The sequence below is a fragment of the Papio anubis genome, chromosome 7 (genome assembly GCF_008728515.1).
Source record: "Papio anubis isolate 15944 chromosome 7, Panubis1.0, whole genome shotgun sequence".
Classification (NCBI taxonomy): domain Eukaryota; kingdom Metazoa; phylum Chordata; class Mammalia; order Primates; family Cercopithecidae; genus Papio; species Papio anubis.
Window position 1 is genome coordinate 36,248,072 of NC_044982.1, and position 19,515 is coordinate 36,267,586.

General features: G+C 40.6%; 1 protein-coding gene across 2 annotated transcripts in view; it reads left to right on the plus strand.

The window, feature by feature from the left end:
* Nucleotides 1–19,515, plus strand: part of SYNJ2BP (synaptojanin 2 binding protein) — a 46,085-nt gene that overhangs the window by 1,827 nt on the left and 24,743 nt on the right. The window lies entirely within an intron of this gene.

Below are 19,515 nucleotides of genomic sequence, written 5' to 3' on the forward strand. Positions count from 1 at the left end.
CACCTTTTCTCACTGCAGTTCTGCAGTAGCTTAATCATCATGGATAGATTATTCTTTATAAAATATAACTTTCAGAATTATCCATACTTTGTGTCTTTCTTTCTTTTCTTTCTTTCTTTTTCCTTTCTTTTTTGAGACAGGGTCTCACTCTGTTGCCCAGGCTGGAGTGCAGTGGCATGATCTCAGCCACTGCAGCCTCTCCCTCTTAGGCTCAAGCAATCCTCCCACCTTAGCCTCCTGAGTAACTGGTACCATGGGTGTGCACTGCCAGGCCCGGCTAATTTTTTTGTATTTTTGGTAGAGACAATGTTTTACTACATTGCCCAGGCTGGTCTCGAACTCCATAGTTTAAATGATCCACCCACCTCTGCATCCCAAAGTCCTGGGATTACACGTGTGAGCCACTGTGCCTGGCCTTCCTTTCTATTATAAATAATTGGAAGTTGGTTTTACTTATTGTAATATAACCCATCACTAATATCATTATTAATATTATTATTATTTTTTTTTAGAGACGAGGTCTCGCTTTGTTGCCCAGGCTGGTCTTGAACTCCTGGACTCAGGCAGTCCTCCTACCTTGGCCTCCCAAAGTGCTGGGATTACCGTCATGAGCCACCATGCCTGGCCTATCACTAATCTTAATGGATTAGTGTCATGGATTATGTGCGCCTAAACTTTTGTCAAAGGTTCATTTGGTATGCCCAAGTTTCTTGGATTCATTTTTTTGCTATTTTATGTAAATTTATCCTTCACGCACTGTTAATATTTATTGACTTTTGAGCTAACAGAGAGTTACTTTTAAACCAAAGTCTGTTTTTTTGTACTTTTAATCCATTGGTAACTTGTTCTCTTAGACCAACTAAAACAATGCTAATTCCTTTTCTGATTGCTGTCCAGGTATTTATTTAAAGGCTGTAGTTGTTCTGCTCCTGTTTTGCCTCTTTCTTCTTTATCCTAAATATCTTCAGTTATTTTACTACCTCTCCAGATGCTTGAGATTTGATTCTTGCCTTTTGCTTAAGAATTTAATGTACTTTGACATAGTCTTTTTGCTGGGGCATCCACAGTATTTTCAGATCTCCTGTCTAAAGCAGAGCAGGACCCTGATATTATCTCTTGTTCTAAACATGAAATCTTTTAAAAATTCAATATAATTTCACTTCATTGTTTTTGGCATTTGCAGTCATAAATTTCCTAGTGTTAGTATTTTCTCAAAACATTGGCATTAGGACAAGCTTCAAGGACTAACTAAAGGGAATAATTATATCTAGCTAGTATATTTCACCCAAAAATGGTTTGATTTCTGTATCACATATTTATTATAAATGCATGTATTTATTCACTCAGTGGCTTCCTAAATTTTCATAAGCATTTGCATGTATTAATTATGTAAGTCAGTGAACTTACTGGGAGAGTAAAGCCTCAAGTTTAGGAATGAACTTGGGTGAAAACAGTCATTTGAAATTTGGTTGGTTCAGTTAACAAGGAAATGTTTCATGTTAATCACTTATCGGAACTGATTTCCTAGTATGTGATACTCTTCTTCTCAGAGTCTAATTCAGCTTTTCTTCCTGGTATGATCATGAAGATAAATAGGAAGGAGACTGTCTCAAAATACCACTAGAAACAAAATATCACTAGAAACTAATCACCACTAGAAACTTCCACATAATTTTGGTAGTCCCATAAGGATCTTTCTTTCTATAGAAGAAATATGAAAATCCTCTAATTCTAAGTGTGCATTTCTTTTGTAGACAGCATTGTCCACTCTTTGTACAGCTGTGTACTCTGGAACCTGATGGTTTAATCAGGTCCAAGAACATGTGTGCCATTGCCCATTTATGTTCTGTCAGGGACAAGAATTGTAGATATTTCTGGTGTTTGGGTCCATATTATAAGGCAGTTGAACCTGTTCCTGACTGATCTGCTTACTGCAAGGGAAGTAATGAAATCTCGGGGAAATTACGACAATAGTGAAGAGGCAAAAGAAGCTTGACATGTATTAGGTTAGTGCAAAAGTACAATTACTTTCTTTTGTTTTCTTTTTTTTTGAGACACAGTCTCGCTCTGTCATCAGGGTGGAGTGCAGTGGCACGATCTTGGCTCACTGCAACCTCTGCCTCCCAGATTCAAGCAATTCTCCTGCCTCAGCCTCCCATGTAGCTGGGATTACAGGCATTTGCCACCACGCCCGGGTAATTTTTGTATTTTTGGTACAGACAGGGTTTCACCACGTTTACCAGGCTGGTCTTTACTCCTGACCTCAAGTGATCCACCCACCTTGGCCTCCCAAAGTGTTGGGATTACAGGCGTGAGCCACCCCACCCAGCCATAAGTACCACTGCTTTCAATGGCAGAACCGCAATTACTTTTGCACCAGCCTAATAGCATGGAATCTCTCCTGTTGTCTGCTTTCTCGACTGTAAGGAGGGACTTGGGCTAGATGACTTCAGAGGTCTCTTCCATCTCCAAGAGTTCATAATTCTTTGGCTCACTCCACATGTTATTTTATGACTCCTACCATTTGGGGCTTTGTTTGTTTTGTTTTTGTTATTTGATTCCTGCCATTTTGGACTAATAGTATGAGCTGAAGAATTTCAAAGGCAGTGGCTACAATCTCAAATGTCTTCAAGGGTTGAACAGTTTATCTTTTATCTTTTGTGGAACGCTGTTTTTTTTTTTCTATAGCTTGATTATAGTGTCTAAGGCTCTCACTTTTTCTTTATCAAATTGAAAGTCTCTTAATGAGTCTTAAAACTCAGTTACTCTAAAAAGTATGACAAGACTCTTAATGTGTTTTTTTTTACACTGCAACAGGTAAGGATTGTGCATAAAGACAACCTTACTGTACATTGAGTGCTATGATTAGGAATCTTATTTTTAGGTCCGAGTCCCCAATGGGTTTCCGCAAGTTACTCCTGATACGCCATCTTTAAAGAGGGAAGAGAATATTTATTTTCTTACTTTCTTTAAAGGCTTTGGAAAAGATGATGGGTTGATGGCAGTGTTTTAATAATGACTGCTAAAGGAGGTATTGTCTTTCTGGTAGTGTGCTAATTACTACATATACATATATATACCGCATATATACTATACATACATACATACTCATTTAATCTTCACAGCAACCCTGAGTGGTAAATATTTAATCCACATTATTAGATTGGGAAATTGCCTGAGAGAGGTTAAGGACTTGCCCCGTTTCTAATGCTAGTAAATTTCAAAGGATTTTAACCCAGGTGTGTTAATTCTGCTATACCATATACTACTTTCCACGGCAGTAGCCATGTTTAAGAAGTTGACTGCCAACCTTTCCCCTGACTTTTATTTTGTTATATCATGCCTTACTCCCAGAAGCATTTGAGGCATCTTAAATGACTAACACAACCTACAGTGGAAAGTTTTTATTGCTTGCTTTTGATAGAGCTGAGGGCATATCAAGGTAAGTAACAAAAATCAAGATGCCCCATAAGTTCTATCATTTAAGCCCTTGTAGACCTGTCATAAGCTTTGGGTTTCATGCTAACTGAAACTGTTGCTAGTAGTTTTCTGATCTGTTCCTTTCTTCACATATCAAATGGATGTGAGACTAAATGCTATATCCTTGCTCTATTTTCTCTTGCTTACAAGAAGTCTCACCTTCATGGAGTTTACAATTCAATAGAGATATGATGTCCACATATGAAAAATTAAATCTCACTGCAAAGGTGCAGATAGTTAAGGAAAATGATGAGCAGGTAGTTAGTGGGAGGGCAAAGGAAATGTGGAAAGGAGCATGGTAATCTGACCCTGTGTTGGGAAAGTTCAAGAATGCAGCCACTGCTGAGAACCATTAAAATGGTCAATTAAAAGGTGGAACTTGTGGGTCTTCTGGAATGGGCAGGCTTTAGGCTAGGGCCAGAGTCAGGGATGAGTATGGCATAAACAATAATAGAGAGAAGAAAATAAGCAGAGCATATTCTGAGGTTAGTGAGCAAACTGGCCTGGACAAAAGGGAAGTTTCCTTTAGGAGATTCAAGAGAGAAGAGGTAGCTGAGTAGTAACCTGAGTAGGTGGAGATCAGATTATGGAGAGTCTTTAGTGTTAGTATGGAAACTTAACCTTTCTCTGAGGTTCTATCTGGGTTGTTTCTGCTTCCTAATCATTGATTAGGACTCAGTTCAAGAGTTACCTCCTCCAGGAAGCAGTCTTTACCCGGGATAGATGTTCTGTTATTGTCTATATTATACATCATTTATAGATTGCCTGTAACATATTCCCATGTATTGCCAAGCTAAGCACTTTATCTTGTCCCCTCCTAAAAAGGAAGAGATGAAATGGTTATTATCCCCATTTCAGAAATGAGGAAACCTTGACTTCTGCATTATACAACTCTTTTAAGTGCAGATTTGGATCCAGGTCTGTGTGACTTAAAATTCCAAGCTCTGAATCACTATAAATAACTTTTTTTTTTTTTTTTCTGTTTGCTTTCTCACTTATGTCTCCTCCTTCTACTTCACTTTGAGCTCTTCTGATTCAAACAACATATATTTTATTTTCTTTCATTTGACTTTTATTTTAGGTTCAGGGGTACATGTATAGGTTTGTTATATAGGTAAACAGTGTCATGTGGGTTTGTTCTACAGATTTGTACCAGGTATTAAGCTGGTACCCATTAGTTATTTTTCCTGATTCTCTCTTTCCCCCCAATCTCCACCCTAAGTAGGCCACAGTGTCTGTTGTTCCCCTCTATGTGTCTATGTGTTCTTATTATTTAGCTCCCACTTTTACGTGAGAATGTGTGGTATTTGGTTTTCTCTTCCTTTGTTAGTTTGCTAAGGATAACGGCCTCCAGCTGCATCCACGAAGGACATAATCTTGTTCTTTTTCATGGCTGCAAAGTATTCCATGTTGTATATGTACCACATTTTCTTTGTCCAGTCTACCATTGATGGATATTTAGGTTGATTCCATGTCTTTGCTATTGTGGATAGTGCTGTAGTGAACACACACATGCATGTGTCTTTAATGTTTTTTTAATGCTTTGTCTAGTGCATGACACACGGTGGTCAGTAAATGTTCATGAAATGACTGAGCAAACCGATAGATGTAAGAATAATATAATGGAATTTTTTATATTTATTTATTTGTGACACAGGGTCTCCCTTTGTCACCCAGGCTGGAGTGCAGTGGCACGATCTTGGCTCACTGCAGCCTTGACCTCTTGGGTACAAGTGATCCTCCTGTCTCAGCCCCTCAAGTAGCTGGGACTACAGGCGTGCATCACCACACCTAATGTTTTTATTAGCCGTATTTTTCATAGAGACAGGGTTTCATGATGTTGCCCAGGCTGGTCTGAAACTCCTGAGCTCAAGTTATTCACCCGCTCGTCCTCCTAAAGTGCTAGGATTACAGGTGTGAGCCACCACACCCGACGTACTTATTTATTTTTGAGACAGGGTCTCACTCTGTCACCCAGGCTGGAGTGCAGTGGCACTATGACAGTTCACTGCAGCCTCGACCTCTTGGGCTCAGGTGATCCTCCTGCCTCAGCTTCCTGAGTAGCTGGGACTACAGACATGCGCCAGCACACTTGATTACTTTTTTTTTTTTTTAATTATTTGTAGAGATGAGATCTCACTATGTTGCCTAGTCATGCCTTGGACTCCTGGGCTCAAGGGATCCTCCGCCTCAGCCTCCCACAGTGCTGGGATTCCAGGCATGAGCCACTGTGCCTGCCATAATGGGATGTTTTAAATAAAGAGAAGCAGTAACATGATCTGTTTCAGCTTTCAAAAACTGGTATACATGGTTCTTCACTAAATACAATCGAGAGAGAATGAGGATGGGCACATTGTATTATGAGGGATAGGAAACTGGCTAAGATACCAGAAACAAGGAGAAGGAGTAGATGGAACACCTCTTGGAGAGAGTCAGGTAAATGGAATAATTCTCTAAAGATTACTTCAAGGATCTTTATTAAGATCTTTTCAGATCCTATTAAGATCTTTTCAAAACAATACTTAAGAAAAACTACAGTAAAAAATCTAGGAATTACATTGGGAAAATAGAAAGGCAAGCTGATAGATGTTCAACTGCAGAAACATTTTGTGAAGCCATGTGACTAGGCAGAAAAGTGGTCAATGATTACATGTGATAAGTACACAATTATTTATTGAGGGAAAAATAGCCAAACATACTTAGATGATAGGGTCAGAACTGCTGGTTTCAGAAAACTGAAAAGTAAAGTAAAACTATTTTTAAAAATGTATTTAGCATTTATTATGTGCCTACACTATGATTAGGAATCATGGACACTAGAATAAAGAATAAAAAATGATCCCTGTTTTTAAGAATTTTGCAGTTCAAGCCAGGTACTGTGGCTCTTGCCTGTAATCCAAGCACTTTGGGAGATCTAGGAGGATGACTGCTTGAGGCCAGAATTTCAAGACCAGCCTGGGCAACATAGCGAGACTCCCACCTCTGCCATAAAAACAAAACAAAACAAAACAAAATATTAGCTGTGTTTGATGGTGCATGCTTGTAGTCCTAACTACTTGGGAAGCTGAAGTGGGAGAACTGCTTGAGCCCAGGAGTTTGAGGTTGTTGTAGTCCTAGCTACTTGGGAGGCTGAGACAGGAGAATTGCTTGAACCTAGGAGGTGAAGGTTGCAGTGAGCTGAGATTGTGCCACTGCATTCCAGCCTGGGCGACACAGCGAGACTCGGTCTCAGAAAAGAAAAAATGCCAGAATGCTTGAGTTCAGATCCTTACTCTATCACTCACTAACTGTGTGACCTTGTGCAAATCACCTCACTTCTATCTGCCCCAGTTTCCTCAGCTATAACATGAGAGTATTATTAGAATCTACTTATAGAGTTGTGAGGATTAAATGATTTTTTTTTTTCTTTTGAGATGGAGTTTTGTTCTTGTTGCCCAGGCTGCAGTGCAGTGGCGTGGTCTCGGCTAACTGCAACCTCTGCCTCCCAGGTTCAAGCAATTCTGCCTCAGCCTCCCAAGTAGCTGGGATTACAGGCGCTCGCCACCACGCCTGGCCGACTTTTCTGTATTTTAAGTAGAGATGGGGTTTCATCATGTTGGCCAGGCTGGTCTCTAACTCCTGATCTCAGGTGATCCACCCATCTTGGCCTCCCAAAGTGTTGGGATTACGGGTGTGCGCCACCGCGCCCAGCCAATTTTTGTTTTATAAATACATTTGTAGTGACGATTCTGTACCAGGTACTGTCTTAAGCACTTTACCACAAAACAACTCATTTAATTCACTGAAGTACTTTAAGGGTACTACTATGTGGGGATTAGACTTTATGGGGCAAGAGTTGAGTCATCTAGGAAGGGTAGGGTAAGCTGTGTCAGTAATTTCAGGGATATGGGGCTTCTATTTCTATTTTTCCCTCCTTTTATGCCTTAGTTTATTAAAAAACCCTATTACTGCAATAGTCCTTTCCAAAACAAACAAACAAACAACAACAAAAAAACCAAACCTGTTAGAAGCTCCCAGAAACATTTTTACCCTTGCGAGGTTTCCCTATAACTGGAAATGTTAGAAATTCCTGACCTAGGTGTAATTTTCAATTCCAATAACAGTCAATTGACTCCAGTTGGGCTTTGTATATGTACTAGGTACTATATTGGCACAGGAAGTACAAAAATGAATATAAACTAATTACCTTGTCTTCTAGGAATGAATATTGCAATAGGGTAATGAGACAATTAAACAAGTAATTTCATGTTTTCAGGCAAAGGGAAAAAGACATCCAAAGTCATGGAGATAAGCAGTAGCTGTGGGTGGGGATGGGTGAGGATGATATGGTGAAAAGTGATAGCAAATATTAAATTTTGTTTACTGTATAATGCAAAGTAGAGAATGTCCAAAGATGGCTAGAAAAGTAGATTATGGGGATTTTGAGTTTAAACTTCATCTTCTACATTTTTTTTTTACTTTGATTTTTATCTTGGGGATATACTTAGAATTTCTTTAAAAATCATTTTATCATATTTGCCTACGAAATAGTAGAAAAAGTCTACTGTAAGGAGGAGACTATAACAAATTTTTTTTGCTTAATACAAAATCGATGCTTTGAGAAACTTTAGCCTTTTATTATTGACTAACATTAAGTTAGTGCAGAAGTAATTGCAGTTTTTCCCATTTTTTAATAGCAAAAACCACAGTTACTTTTGCACCAACCTAATAAGTAGGCGTCATTAATAAATGTTGGAAATGCTTGCATTTTTATACATAATCACCAGGTTCATCTCAACTTTTTTGAGGCATGATTCAGATTCAATGAAGTGCAGGTGTAATCACCCAACGGGTTCTTCTTGCTTGCTGCCTAGAGGAGCCAATTTATCAAGACAGGGGAATTGCAATAGAGAAAGAGTTTCATTCACACAGAGCTAGCTGTACAGGAGACTGGAGTTTTATTATCAGTCTCCCTGAAAACTCAGGGATCAGGGTTTTAAAGGATAATTTGGCAGGTGGAGGGTCGGAAAGTGGGGAGTACTGATTGGTCAGGTCAGAGATGAAATCACAGGGAGTTGAAGCTGTCCTCTTGTGCTGTGTCATTTCCTGGGTGGGGACTACAAAGACTAGATGAGCTAGTTTATAGATCTAAGTGGTGCTGCCTGATCCATTGAGTGCAGGGTCTGTAAAATATCACAAGCACTGATCTTAGGTTTCACAATCCTGATGTTATTCCCTGGAGCAATTTGGGGAAGTTCAGAATCTTGCAGCCTCCAGCTGCATGACTCCTAAATCATAATTTCTAATCTTGTGGCTAATTTGTTAGTCCTGCAATGGCAGTATAGTCCCCAAGCAAGAAGGGGGTTTATTTCAGCGAAGGACTGTTATCTTTGTTTCAAAGTTAAACTGTAAGCTAAGTTCCTCCCAAAGTTAGTTTGGCCTATGCCCAGGAATGAACAAGGACAATTTGGATATTAGAAGCAAGATAGAGTCAGTTGGGTCAGCTCTCTTTCACCATCATAATTTTCTCAGTTACAATTTTTTGAAAGGCAGTTTCATAAGGATTTTAAATATAGAGTTTATTCTGTAGTTGTTGAGTGTGTTATTCTGCAAAGGTAACCTGATGTTCCTGGTGTGTGTGTGTGGTGGTAGGCCCCCTCCTGCCCTGCTTATGCCTGACTGGCTATCTACTATAACAATATGATTTTAACATATAAGCCTAATACATATCTGTTGGCCTTCCAGGGGTTCCTTTTGGAAAAGACTTAATGTTAGAATTTGAAATTTGGTTTTGGAAAGCATGTCAAATAATGCAGGTTGAAAACAATCAAAACAAGATCACAAGACACAATAAAATAATAGTCATTAATTAAGTCAAGGTGATAATTGAAAGCAAAGACCTTTATTCTTTAATAGAAAGGAGACTTGGTTTCCTAAACAATCAAAAGACCTAATAAAGACAGCACAAGACCAACACATCTTTCTCTCTTTCCATTTTTGTAGATTACTCAAAAGGTGAACAAGTCTTTTATTATCTCTTAGTATATGAAAATATTGTTTAAAAGAGAAAACCAAATTCTACCTTTGCATCAGTATATTGTTAATGCTAAAGCTAACTTTAATAAACAAATCCATTTAATCTCAATCAGCTGTGAACACACAACATTCCCATAACTCTTTTATAATCTATTAAAGAGCAGATCAGTGGCCCCCAAAACCCATTATTTTGACTCTGGCCTTGCATCAGTATGCTTTTGATATTAATGCTCAATTTTGATTTTGATGCTCAATTTTTTAAAAAGTGAAATAATCCCCTTCTAATTTTAGCCAACTTGATCACTCACAAAATTCATACGATTCATGTTCCACAAAACTTCTATTAGGTTGGCACAAAAGTAATTGCGGTTTTTGCCATTACTTTTGCACCAACTTAATACAACCTGTTCAAACCTTCAGTTTTGTCCTATACTTCCTCTTTGATATTGGCATTCTACCTTAGGATGGAAATTTATTATACATTTATTTCCCCATTATCATTCATTCATTCATTTTTTTTTTCCGTAAACCTACAATCTGTTTAAACCTTTGGTTTTGTCCTATGCTGACTTTTTGATATTGGCATTCTTCCTTAAGACAGAAATGTACATTTCCTTCTTTCTTATTGATTGATTTGATTGATTGATTGACTGACAGGGTCTCACCCTGTCACACAACTTGAAGCGCAGTGGCGTGATCACAGCCTACTGCAGCCTCATTCTCCCGGGCTTTGATGGTCCTCTCACTTTAGCCTCCTGAATAGCTGGGACTACAGGCACACACCACCACACCTAGATAATTTTTTGTATTTTTTGTAGAGATGGGGTTTTGCCATGTTGCCCAGGTTGATCTTGAACTTTGTACTCAAGCAGTCCACCCACCTCAGCCTCCCAAAGTGCTGGAATTACAGGCGTGAACCACTCTACCTGGCCCTCCTTATCGTTTAATTTACATTTTTTTCCTCCTCCTGTTGTCCACACAAAGTTACCATGTAAAGAAAAGTTATCTCTATTGTCAACTTTCTTCACATCTTACTTTCTTCATATGCACTGTATTTAGAATTGTTTCTCTTGTATTCAGTAATTTTAATTGTATATATTAACTATAACTTTAACTCTTAGTAACCCTAATTTCCGGTGAAGAACCTAGGGAGTAAGGTAATTTTCAGCGGTTTTATACCAGTATTTGTAGATAGAACCATTTCATAATTTCCAGAAAGATAACCTTCTCAATCTGTTTATTAACAGATCTAAATATATTTAGCTTTTCTGTACCATATAAATGACTCAGACATTTTATAATTATCTGTTATTTAATTTAGCATAACATGATTTTAAGTTTCTGAAAAAGAGTCTTAAAATTATGAAAAACTTGCTTATACACTTTTATGCCATTTACATTCATTTAATTTATTCATTCTTAACAGTTAGACTTGAAAAGGTCATTAAACAAAGCTGGCCATCATCCCAAGTTATTTATTTTTGTGTGTTTGTCTTTAAGACAGGGTCTTGCCCTGTCACCTAGGCTGGAGTAGAGTGGTGCTGTTATGACTCACTGCAGACCTATAGCAGTGCACCACCATGCCCTGCTAATTTATTTTTTGTTTTTTATTTTTGTAGAGACAGGATCTTGCCATGTTGCTCAGGCTGGTCTTGAGCTCCTGGACTTACGGATGTTAGCTACCATGCCTGGCCTCAAGTTATTTCTTTGTTAATAGTTTCCACAGCTTGTGAAACCCTGACATTACATACATGCATATTTTGCTGATCAGAAGCTACAGCTATTTTCATTAAACCAACAAAGTAGTCTTACTTTAGTAATGTGAACTAAAAGGCATTTGAGTTACTTTCTGTATTTCTGATAAAATACTTGATTTAAGAGATTACTTTTAAAGCCATTTTGTTACTGGAAAGGGGTCCTGATCCAGACCCGAAGAGAGGGTTCTTGGATCTCACACAAGAAAGAATTTGAGGCGAGTCCATAAAGTGAAAGCAAGTTTATTAAGAAAGTAAACAAATAAAAGAATGGCTAATCCATAGGCAGAGCAGCCCCGAGGGCTGCTGGTTGCCCATTTTTATGGCTATTTCTTGATTATATGCTAAACAAGGGGTGGATTATTTATGCCTACCCTTTTTAGACCATATAGGGTAATTTCCTACATTGCCATGGCATTTGTCAACTGTCTTGGCGCTGGTGGGAGTGTAGCAGTGAGGACCACCAGAGGTCACTCTCATCACCATCTTGGTTTTGGTGGGTTTTGGCTGGCTTCTTTACAGCAACCTGTTTTATCAGCAAGGTTTTTATGATCTGTATCTCGTGCCAACCTTCTTTTTCACGCCGTGACTAAGAATCCCTTAAATTACTGGGAATGCAGCCCAGCAGGTCTTAGTGTTATTTTACCTACCCCCTATTCAAGATGGAGTTGCTCTGGTTTAAATGCCTCTGACAAATTCATTAGAATGTTTTCATGTATTTTGTTAGTGAAATATCACGTACACATGATGCATAAACATAGAGACATACAGACACAGAGACAGAAGCAGATCTTACAGCATTCTAAGATTCTTCGTTTGCTAGTTTGCAAATAATCTCTCCCTGTTTAGGCTACCACTTCCTTGATTACTTAATTCATTGCCCTAAACAGTTGTTTAACTAGGTAGCCCTAAATTGCAAACATTACTCTTAGGTGAAAATTTATACCCCCAGAGGCACAGAACTTATGTCTATATACCATTATTTGCTGAAACAAAAAGAATCAATCAAGATAAGATTGCCAGGAAAAGTATCTTTAAACATAGGTAAGGTTTGTTATGTAAACTTTAAGCCAGTGTCTTTCCCATTGTAAAAATTTCTAGCTGCTTGGGTATAGGGGGATGCCCTTACAAATGGAGATTTCCTTTATAGAGGTAAATTTATTTTACATAGAGTTTCAAAGTAGCCAGCTAAGTGCTAGAAAGTTGTATTTTGGAGACTAATCTTGTTAGATACTTAGTTCGTTTCTTGATTAGATTACTGACTTCAAAGTGGAGCCCTTTCATGAATGGGACCAGGAAAGTATTTCCAGTTTCCAGGGCCTAATACATATACATTTAAAAAATTTCTTTGTTTGTTTGTTTATTTCTTCTTCTTCCTTTTTTTTTTTTTTTTAAAAGACAGGCTCTCATTATGTTACCCAGGCTAGTCTTGAGCTCCTGGACCCAAGTGATTCTCCCACTTCAGCCTCCCTGGGACTACAGGTGCACCACTTGTTGTCTCAGTGTGGACTGCCTCAGGGTCTGATATTAAGTGTCTAAAAACCAGGCACATTTGCAAGGCAGTGCATCTGGATCTTTACAAATCAAGGAAACCACTTTTACAGTGAATCTTGGGTCTCCACAAAGAGCAAAATGCCATGATACCAGGCCGCACAAACTTCCGTAGTGCACCTCACTACAAAGACGTTTCTCTAAGTGACTAAGCCACACCTTTCTTACCTAAATGTTTAAAAAAAATAAAAATAAAATGAGTAGCTGCCTGTAGTAACAACCATTCACCATAAACAACTGCTGTTGGTCACCTCCATATTGTAGCTCTTGTCAGTGATTTACCAGCCATAACATACACAAAGGTCTCTCTCACAGTACAAAGTAATCTCTGGTACTATCAAAAGTCAACAAGATCAAGTAATGCAGTATGGAAGAGAGCAGAGTTTTAGATATGAGAGGAACCTGTCCATGACTTTTCAGACTCCACAAGAAGACAGAATACCCCAAAAAGGGAGTAAATGGTGTGTTTTTTCTGTGTTCTGTGTTCCTTAAGGGATGTCAGTCATTAGAAGTCTCCTTTAGATTTCTTCCTGTGTTACCAAAATAGCAAAAGGAAGGAAGAGCAGAGTAGAAAGAAGTAGAACAAGTTTAGCTAGGAACAGTGGCTCATGCCTGTAAACCTAACTGTTTGGGAGGCAGAGGTGGGAGGATCACTTGAGCCAGGAGTTTGAGACCAGCATGGGCAAAATAGCAAGACCCTGTCTCTACATAAAAAATGAAAAGAAAAACATTAGCTGGGTGTGGTAGTGTGCTCCTGTAGTCCCAGCTATTTGGGAGGCTGAGGTGGGAGAATCACTTGAGCTTGAGGGATTTAGGCTGTAGTGAGCTGTGCCACTGTACTCCAGTCTGGGCAACAGAGCAAGAGCCTGGAGATTTTAAATTTTGTAAAAGTCCAGTGAAGTTTTTATACTTTTCTCAGGAAAAATTATGCCAGCAAGATTGGAAACAAACAGAGGACTCAAGGGATCAAACATATTTGAAAAGGGGTCTCAATTGACTGAAAACAAAAACAAAAAAACCCACCAAGAACCAGGATCCAAGAGAGGAAAAAAGCAGAAAGTCCTTTCCCCCCCACAAAAGATAGCCTAAATATTACTTTTAATTAAGCTTTTTTTCTTGTATTTAAAAAAATGTTAAAGAGACAGGGTCTCACTACATTGCCCAGGCTGGTCTCAAACTCCTGGCCTGAAGTGATCCTCTCTCCTTGGCCTCCCAAAGTGCTGGGATTACAGGTGTGAGTCATCATGCCCAGCCCTAAGTAAGCTGACTTCTGATCAGAGAACTCTAAAAAATAATCTTTTCAAATTCTTATTATCAGATTTTAACCAAGACAGTTATAAGGTAGGTCTCTCATTCAGTTTGTATGGTTCTAAAACCAGCTTTTTTTTCCCCCCTTCTTGTGCTTGCAAATGAATTATTTTATACATTTCAGAGGATCCCTGTTTTGGCTGTTGCTGCTTATGACCATCCCAAGTTAGGTGGGTCTACTTTCCTAGATATTTGCAAGAGGATGTCCCATAAGTGTTATATTAAATCATGCTGGTGTTTCTAAAAAGAGCACTCGAATTTTGAAGCTTAATTTTTCATAATTTATGAACTTTTCAAAAGTCATAAACTGCTTCTTTGGCTTTTGAAAATTATTCAACTTGCCTGCTTTACAGTTGGGTAAGGCTGGAGAACATGCCACACGCCTACATTGGAAATCAACCTTATCTGCATCTAAGTAAATAATTAAAATAACTTACCAGATTTTCCATCAAAATTAAGAATTGCTAACAGTTATCATTATAACATGTAATCGAGACTACTGAAAATAGATTTACATGCAAGGTGTGTAAAGAATGTAAAATGTGTCTTTAGTAAGAGTATAAGAATGCATGGGAATATAAATTTTTGCCTAGAGGGTTAAATGATTGTTTTAAATTAGGTGAGATAAAGCTAAAGGTTTAAACAAATTGTGGAAGGTTTGTAGAGGTTAATCTTAAAAACAAAATTCTGTGTGGGAATACTGACTAAATTAAAAAGGATATTGTTTGGTTTTTTTATAAAGTGAACTTTGGAATAAAACCACAAGGGTTTCTTAAGGCGCTGTTCTACTCTTTAACAAAAATTTGTAAAGGAATTGTCAAGATAAAGATAGAGTTTAGTCTTCTTCAGGTTATATTTTGGTGAATAATATTAGTGTATGTTCCAAAATTGTATGAGACTTCAAAAATCCAAATGTCTGAGTATATGCTGTCAATCATAATTAGGGTTATTGTGTTGGGTTATTGTAATCCACAGAGGTGACCAAATTTCTTAGTCATTTGTGTTTTTGAATGAAATGACCCTAGGATATTTTGGCATTCACAGACAATTGTTGTCTTGTTTTGATCCTCTTCAAAAGATGGTTATAGTCCTTGAGTACAGGTTTGTGATAACTTTGGAGATTGTGAACAGGAGTTGACTGAGTGATCTGAACTGATGGAAGACTGAAATAATCCTTTTTGAATTTTGCTTGGAACATTGCTGATCATTTGTTTTGTATTTCAGAGTCAAGGAAATGTTTCTCTTTTTTGCAGCTTTTGACAATTGTAGGGGTGAACCAACCAGTGATCTCTGACTGCAGCTCAAAAGAAATAAAAGGGGTGGGCTGTCAAACTCCAAATGGTCATGGAAATGGAGCCTCGGATGATGGCTCCCTTTTACTGGGCACCCTTGGATAGGACCCTGAGAGAAAATCTGCTGTTTTCCCCAAAACAACGCCTGTCAGCATGAAGCTGACCCTTAGATAGGACCCTGAGAGAAAATCTCCTGTTTTCCACAAAACAACACCCCCTGTCAGCATGAAGCAGTTAAGAGCAGTCATCGTCCCTATCTTAACAGCAGTTAGATGTTACTCTTCAGAGGGGGAATTGATGGCAGTGCCATCACACTGGCTGCAGCAGGGAGATGTGGGCGGTAACAGCAGGAGCGGCTGCGGGATCAGCAGTGGCAGTGGTGGGTCCCCTGTGCCTTGTGTCCCTGGAGCAGCCAAATGTGTGTCCCCCACCCTCACATGGCCAGGCCAAACTCACCCCCAGGTCCGAAGCCTCTGTTGCTTCAGACCCTGGCCCTGCATTGCCACTCTTGCCTGCTGCCACTGCAGGGAGAGCTTGGAGAGGAGGTGGGGCTGGACCCGGGGCAGCGCCATGCTCCATGGAGCCAGCGGGAGCCAGGGACAAGCAGGAACCCCACTGGAGCCTGCTGCCCTGGGGGCTGTGCTATGGGGCCAGGCCAAGACGTGTGCCCGCAGGTGAGCAGTGCAGTTAAGCAGAGAGGGGCCCTGAGGCCAAGCTGGGCCTGGGGCAGTGCCGTGCTTATTCACAGAGCATGGGGGCTGGGCCAGGGGTGCAGAGCTGGGGCCGCACTTTGGAGCTCCAGGGTGGGAAGTGGGAGCGGCACCTGCTTTGGGAACCTGGCCAGCAGATCGCCCACCACACCCACCCCACCAAGGGCACTGCACTGGGTTCTTGCACTTTGGGAGCAGGCTCCATGGGGCCTCATCCCCGGGGTCCGCCCTGCATCATGGTGACTTCTGAGCCTGACACTTGCAGTGGCCGTGGCTGGGGTCCACTATCTGCTCCTGGAGGCCCCCCACAGGCAGGGCTGTGAGCCAAGCGACAGGGAGCCCCAGGCCACCCCTCAGCACCAGGGCCACAGCGGGGAGCCTGTGGTGATGTCACTCCTGCCCTGGATATTGGCCCTGACCCAGTGAGGACCTGGAGCTCCCACCCCAGGCTGTGAGGAGGCACAACTAGGGCTGGCTGCACACTTCATGGAGCAGATGAGAGCTCTGCCCTCCCAGGTGCAAGGACCTAGGCATTTTTGCACTCTTCACCCTCAAGGGCCCAGGAAGGTTCCCCTTGCCCCCACAGGCTCAGGGGTGTCTTTTCCTGCTGCCTGGCCTCTCCCTGCTCCAAGCACATGCTCTGATCTCAGTGCAGGGTTTGGGCCAACCTGAGTGCTGTCAAAGCTGGGCCCAGTGTGCACACACTTAGGGCAGTGCTGACACACCAGCCCCCCGCTGCTTTGGCCCCCCAGACTTTGGGCACCAACAAGCATGAGGACAATCCTGGGGGTGCTGAGGGCAGCTTGGCACTGGCCTGCAGGTGCCCCTTGGCACAAGCAGCCTGGTCACCATGGATGGCAGCAGGAGGCAGACAGTCTCCTGGGTGGAAGGGTATTGGTCCCTGGTGAGGCCCCACCTTCAGGCCAAGGTGGGCCTGAAGGCTGGGGGCTGGGCTGCCAGTCCTGCAGACTGGAATGGGTACTTGTGGTGCCTTTTATGGGCTTTCCATGGCTGCCCATGGACCAGTCGGCACACATTTCTGCTCTGAGGCCCATAAATGCCCCAGGTTCAGCCACAGCAGAGAAGATGATGGGATGACCAGCTCCAAAGAGGAGCTACCCTCTCTGCTAACTGAGTACTTGTTGAGATGACCTGCCTACAGAGAGGAGCTACCCTGTCTGCTGAGAGTTGAACACTCATTGGGATAACCTCCATAGCAGAGAAGAGCTAGGAGCCGAACACTCATCAGGACACTCTGGATGCTGAAAGGAGCTGCCCCCTGCGGGTCCCCTCTGAGCTCTTCTGTCACTCAGTAAAGCGCCTCTTTGTCTTGCTGACACTCCTCTTGTCTGTGTATCTCATTCTTCCTGGTTGCTGGACAAGAACTCAGGATCCATCGAATGGTGAGGCTAAAAGAGCTGTAACACAATCAGGGCTGAGACATGCCCCTTGCTTGCCACATTGTGGGTGAAGAGAAGGAGAGAAAAGCTGCAACCCTTCATGGATCCGAGACCTGGAAGCTCCCTGAGCCAGGGCTGTGACTTTCTCCTTGGAACCCTACAGTTCCTGGCATCTCCAGGCTTCCAGATGCCATCGTGTTCCCCAATGCCAGCTGTAGAAGCTGCTCGTGCTATGCCTGGTCCAGCTGTAGCCTTGCAGAGAGCCGGCACCTGGAGCTGCCCATCCTGCTGCGGCAGCCACACAGAGGTCTCCTGCCAGAAAAGCGACACCCCAAACTTCCTGTAACAAGACAACAGAGTGCCAAAATGTATCAAGCAAATGTTGAAAAATTGATCTGGAGAAGTAGACCATTTTATAATAATAGTTAAACCTCAGTATCCTCATTTTCAGTAATGGATAGGACAACCAACAGAAAATCAATAAGGAACGAGAGGATTTGAACAACACTATAAACAAATTAGATCTAACAGGCATATATATATATATATCACATCACCAGATAACAGCAGAGTGCACGTTTTTAACATATGGTGTTTGCAAAACTGTATATTCACATGCAGAAGTATGTGAAAGATGGATTTTTGCCTTAACATAATGTACAAAATTTAACTAGAAATTTATTAAATACCTAAATGTAAGAACTAAAACCATACAACTCTTAGGAGAATGGAAAAAGCTTCAATACTTTCGATTTGGCTATGATTTCTTGGATGTGATACCAAAAGCACAGGCAACACAGCAAAAGATAAACCAGGCTTCATTAAAAGTAAAAAATGTTGTGTTTCAAAGGACACTATGAGGAGAGTTAAAGATAGCCCACAGAATGGGAGATGGTATTTGCCAATTATATATTTGCTAAGAAGTTAATATCCAGTATATGTAAAGAACTTTTACAGCTTAGTAACAGAAAACAACCAAATTCAAAAATGAGCAAAGGACCTGAGAAGACATTTCTCCAAAGAAGGTAATACAAATGGCCAATGACCAATAAGCACATGAAAAAAATATTTAACATCACTAGCTATTAGGGAAATGCAAATCAAAACCACAATTGGTTACCACTTCATACCCATTAGGATGACTATTTTATATACATATATATTTATATATATTTATATATGTGTGTGTATATATACACATATGTATATATGTATGTATATACATATACACGTGCATATATACACGTGTATATACACGTGTACATATACACATACATACACACATATCATTGGGGTAGCTGTGCATTGCTTGTGAGGATGTAAAATAGTGCAGCCACTGTGGAAAACAGTTTATCACCTCCTCAAATTATTAAATATATAATTACCATGTGATTTTGCAATTCTACTGCTAGGTATATACCCAAAAGAATTGCAGGAAGGGGCCGGGCGCGGTAGCTCACGCCTGTAATCCCAGCACTTTGGGAGGCCGAGGCGGGCGGATCATGAGGTCAGGAGGTTGAGACCATCCTGGCTAACGCGGTAAAACCCCTTCTCTGCTAAAAATACCAAAAATTAGGCATAGTAGCGGGCACCTGTAGTCCCAGCTACTCCGGAGGCTGAGGCAGGAGAATGGCGTGAACCCAGGAGGTGGAGCTTGCAGTGAGCGGAGATCGTGCCACTGCACTCCAGCCTGGGCGACAGAGCGATACTCCGTCTGAAAAAAAAAAAAAAAAGAATTGCAGGAAGGAACTCAAAACAGATATTTGTACACCAATGTTCATAGCAGCCAAAATGTGGAAACAGCACAAACATCCACTGACAGATGAATAGGTAAATAAACTGTGGTATGTAAATGCTTCTGAAATGTGCTACAATGTGAATGAACCTTGAAGACATTATGCTGAGCAAAATAAACCAGACACAGAATAACAAATATTGTGTGATTCTGCTTATATGGGATAACTAGAATACACAAATTAATATAGACAGAAAGTATAACAGATGT